The sequence below is a fragment of the Strix aluco genome, chromosome 4 (assembly GCF_031877795.1).
Source record: "Strix aluco isolate bStrAlu1 chromosome 4, bStrAlu1.hap1, whole genome shotgun sequence".
Taxonomy (NCBI): domain Eukaryota; kingdom Metazoa; phylum Chordata; class Aves; order Strigiformes; family Strigidae; genus Strix; species Strix aluco.
Window position 1 is genome coordinate 127,394,372 of NC_133934.1, and position 5,555 is coordinate 127,399,926.

The following is a 5,555-nucleotide window of genomic DNA, read 5'->3' on the forward strand; positions in this document are numbered from 1 at the left end:
TCCCAAAGTCTCTGGAGTCCTGGTTGACTACGGCCGCTATATACAAAGATGAAGAGAGGACTGGAGGGAAGACACAGGTAAAATGAGTTGCTGAAGGTCAAATATTGGATCACTGACAGGATGGAAAACAGAACCTACAGTTCCTCATCCCTCCAGTACTTTCTCCTCTGGGCCGTAACAAAACCTCAGAACAACAGGATTTAGCTTGCTGCTGACACAGAAGCTTCATGTGTTCCAGGGGAAAATTCTGTATTTTGGTGTAGGACCATGGTGATTTGGTTGTGCATGTGGAAAAAAAAGCTATTTACTAGCATGGTACCACAGTCCAGTGACATACGCTGACACACAGGATAACGCTGGATGACTTAAAGGGGAGTGAAGTATGTGCCCTGTCATATTAGAAAAAGGCCCCATAATGGTACAGACCCAATCTTTTGTTTTAAGTCGATAAAGACAGCTAAATGCCATTTGCTGCTAAGTGACTTCTAATGATTAAATAACCTTTCTTCCCTCACCCCCCCAGGGCATTTAGTGATAATATAAGAAAGATTTTGCACATTGTTTAGCTTACATGGCCATCTGGCACTTTTGCATTTCAGGAGCCTTGAACATTAAAAAAACAATAGATAAAGAAAACCAGTCCTATCTTATCAGAGACCTGGAGAAGTTTAACTCTGTCAGAGTACACAGGATTAACCAAGTTGTTACAGCTCTTTTATTGTTTCCATCTTAATTAACGGTCATATTCCTCAAAGCTTTCCGTTGTTGTACTCTCTAAACCCGGCTGTTCCTTATCACCTTTATATTTGCTTTAGCTGTGAAACACTTAACTCCAGCAGTTGCATCCAACTTCCATACGAGATATTCTGCTTCTGGGCAATGGAGACAAAAAGGAGACTCAGGCTGAGAAAAAATACATATAGGTTTTAACCCACCCACCGCCCCAAAATAAAAAATTACTAGAAGTCTTGTCTAAGCTAGGGAAAAGGATGCCCCTTTTCAAATGAAAACACAATGGTCCTGGCCTAACTCAATTAGAAACCTACTTCACGCTGCTGAATCATCTGATACCACCAGACTAAGTGGTTTCTTCATCTGCTTTCGCTAAAAGGCATAAAAGTACAATTCACCCAAAGAAACCCTCTCCAGAAACCCTGGAAACAACAAAAAGTTTGGTCTCAACTCAGCAGTGGCTTATGGTTGAATCCAGCATTTGTTCTTGGGTTAATTCCTGCTCCCCTCTTCCCCATGGAAGAAAACCAAGGTGGTTTGAGTGTGTTTGGAAAGAAATGTAATTTCCTTAAGAATGTGGCTTCGGGCCTTGGAGGATGAAACCAGCTGCAGGATGCTTTCACCTGTAGTGCTAGAGCAGGTTTTTGACTGAAATCTGTTAACAGCATGGAACATTCGGTCTAAACGCACCGTAAATAACAGAGGATGTAAAGATATGCTGAGATAAAAACTACTCAGGCTTTGTTTCCAACTGTACTTTGCATTATAAGATTGCTAGTTTGCATTTTAGGCTACCTCCAGTGAAAGCTGGGAGCTTATAGATGTGTTACAACATCTTGCTGTTAGGTATCAGGCTGCCAGGGTGCAACAGAATACCCAGCGTCGGGTACCTCGCCTTTCTATTTATAGCCCCGAGAGTGTTAGACACCTCCCAAGGGCGAGTGGAAACTCCCACCTACCAAGCAGAGACCAGACCCGGTTGCAGGAAACATCAAACAAGGGGTGTATGAGACTTGCTTTGCATAGCCAGCGTGAGGTGTTTCCATCAGCTCTGGATCCTGGGCCCACACATCTGGGGTTTAGGAGTCTATAAGTGCTCTTTGAAGGAACAGAGCAAGGTTACCAATTTCTTTTTAACACCGTGGGCTGACGGGGTTGTGTTTGATGTTGTTTGTTGTATGTGCTAATCTAGGGGGTAGAGCAAATACCCAGGAAAGGGAGGATGCTCTCCAAGATCATCCTGGTGAGAGTCCAAATATCCATCTCTCATACCTGCTCAGGCCATACCCTCCTCCCAGCGTGCAGGCTGAGGCACTGGGGGTTTGGTGGGTGGCTGTTTCACACTCCTGTTAAAAATGTGCTGCTGTGCAAAGTGAAACCCAAAAAACAGAGCGAGAAAATGCAGCAGAAGGCTTAACCATCTTTCCTAGTTGTTGTAAGACAGGAATTTAGCTTGAATTTTCTGCTCCCAGAATTTGTTCTGTTTTTTAAACAAACTAGTGACCACTTCAGATGAAAAGAATTAGCGGAAGTGGAAATAACAGCCAATGTATCATATAGTTTTGCTGCACAATACTTAAGAGGTTATCAATTAAATTTGGCAGGAGGACCACTCTGTGCCCTCTGCAGCATCATGCTGTGCTCCACAGACAGTAGTTTGTCTACAGAGGCTTTTCTTTGACTCCATGCAAGTGGCAAGTATGTCTCTCTGTGGGCTACAGCTTTAGAACTCCATTTGCCTGAACTTTCACCAAAAATATATTCAGAAATTGTAATTATTTCAGGGCTAAATTTGGGAATAGGTTTCCCTACGTGCTCCATACTTCAGTAAGGTGCATTTATGCAAGGCTGGGAAGAATGACCCTCACAAAGAACAATATCCCATGCGAACGAAAGAGGAGTAGAAAGAGCAAGTTAGCAGATTTCCACCTAATGATCTCCTTGGTACAAAATGTATCCGATAATGACAGTTATATTGTCTAGAAATAGGTAAATTCAAATTGGTTCTCAAAGCTTCAATGGCTAAAATGTCAGCATATTACCATAAAACCATCAGGACTGTATGAGAATGGCAGGTTTAACCTTTCACGCGTGTATAATATCTGTACAGGATAATATATTTTATATTCATATATATAAAGTTTATATATTCATATTGCTTGTTTATCTCTTTTAAATGGTAATGTGTTTATTCCTCTTAACACAATAAAATCAGTAGCAATCAGGAATTTGGTTGAAAAACACCTGATTACCGTGTTTTATCTTAAAGTGACATTGCAATACTTCAAAATCATGGCATTATTCAAATACATCAAGACCCTTGTGGTGACCTAGATATTGTTAGTGGAAGGTGTCACTGCAGCGTGTTAAGGAAACCCATTCTGGCTTTAACCTAACTAGCTCAGGTGACAACCAGCGAAGGTGCACGGCAGAGCCTGAGCCTGCCAAGGACCCGTTAGGTACTCGGGTTACTAGTTGCCTTGAAGGGCGTACCGCTGCTTTATCACCGATGTTATTTGAGCTAGTCAGATTAAAGCCCTGGCTGTAGTGCAGCAACGCTTCTTAAATTCAATATCAACATCCACAGGAGTGGGAATTAGCAAATGCGCCAGTCTGGATGCTCCGAGGAGCAAACAAGAAGTGTTTCAGCATGAAGGAATCCTTCAGATGCAAGTTTGCAATTAAAAAAAAAGATTTTTGGTTGGAACGAAGATGCTCCTAAACTCATTTTTTCCCTAAAACTTGTGGTTCAGCATGGCTCATATCATTGGACTGTATCCTGACGTCACAAGGTAGAACTGCTGAATGCCCACAAATTCCACTAATTTGGGAGAAAAAGGGGAGTAACAAAAATCAGCAAACACCGAGGACTGCATTAGATTGGAGTCTGTGGGGAGACTACAAATATGAATTCCTGTTGCTCTGGTGTTTAACTGGATCATTTTCATACCATTGGGGAACCTGGCAGCAGTCGATAACCTCCATACTTATTATCTTATAGTAAATCAATGATTTTAGGATTAGTCTGGATGTTCGAAGTTTGCAAATCTTTGCTGTCACCCCTGTCAATCTATACAAGGAACCAGGGGGTGACCTTTCTCTGACTCCTACAATCTTCCAGGCACAGAGCCGCTCTCCACTGATCCACGACTGATCGCTACTGTGGGCGACAGCTCTGCGCTCTGCCCGAATGGTCTTTAATCCACTTATTGCTGTCTTCATCCACTGTAATCCCTTCATATAAACATTTAGCGACATTTTACTGTCGTGCCGTATGGAGGTCCTACATTTTTAGGCTGTTTGTAAGTGAAAGAGCTCAAACAAGTGAATTCATGACAGTCCTTGATTAGGACTAAACTGTGATAAAGCTTTGCTTGTGTTTTTCTTCATTTGTATCTTTGTTTCCCCAAGACTCCCTAACTGTTTCCCTAGGCCTCTTTGTCTGTTTAGGTAAGATTAAGACGCTCGTTAGGCTTCCTACGTAAATCACTGATAACTGAGACTCAAGACCTTCAATGGACACTTGGACAGTTCCTGGAATGTGCAAAGTAAGATAGGAAGGACTCAAACAAAAGGATACAGAGACCCTGTAACGAGGAGGATGATTTTTGCTCATTTAGGAAGAAGACACCTGGACTTTACTTCACAGCGCATGCTCTGGAAAGAAGGTCAACTACCGAACACTGTGAGGAAGACTACTTACTTCTTCCCTCGACCACTGAAGACCCCCAATAGAACTTAGGACGTGTGCTCAACGGGGTGTCAATTTATGTAAATGCATTCCAAGAACTCCTTATCATAAGACAACCCTTCCCAGAAAATCTAATGAACATGCGTGATTTTTATGTATGTAAACTGATGTCCCTCACTAACTCGGGGGAGCCTTATGGTGGAGAATCCTCAGGGCGACCCCAGCGCTGCTAATAAAGAATACCTGCTTAACAGTAAAAAACTTTACTCTTGAGTCAGTGTCTTTGTTTCACAAGGTAAGGTTGTCCTCCGCTGTTTACCATCACGCCTGCTGCTCAGCGGTTTCCTGGTTGGCAACACTCTTTTCTCAAATGCCGTCTACATTTTTGCAGTGCCACCAAGTGGCTGGTCTCTTCCTTAGCATTTTTGCATTTTAATTTTGCAGATTTTTCCTAAACAAACGCAGAACAAATTGCCGTGCAGATGGGAATCGGATTAAAAACAATCCAGCTCAGCAAACCGGAGGCACGAAGCAAACACAGGAGAGAATATGGGGGCAGGAAAGGCTCGGCACAACCCCAGGCCACTTAAAGCCCGTGTAAACGCGGCCGCGGTTCCTCAGGAAGCAGCACGGACAGGTCACTGAGGTACGGCCATACACCTGGAAGGGCGATGTGCGGCCCGCGGGTCCCTCACGCTGCCTCCAAGTCCCCGTGGGGCGTGAGGACGCCGCGGCCTAAGCCGTCCCCCGCCCGCAGCCAGGCAGCCGCTCCGCCATCTTAGAGCAGCGCCCCCAGGGCGGGCGGGCCGCCAGGAGAAGGCCTCGCCCCCACATGGCCCTTAGCGCCCAGTAGGACCCGCCTCCCGCACCCCACCGACCAATGAGCGGCAAGTGCGGAGGGGGGAAAAAAAAAATGCTCAGCGCAGCCAATGAGGATCAAGCATGGCGATCAGGGGCGACCAATAAACAGCCCGCTCCGGGATTTCGGTTCTGCCCACCAACGGTCGGCCGTGAGCGGGCCAATGAGAGCTTGAGGGCGGGCCGAGACTGGCCAATGAGCGTTGTCATGTGAGATTTGAAAGTGAGCCGAGGCGGGCCGCGCTGTGGGGGCTGAGGGGAGCGTGGCGTTGGG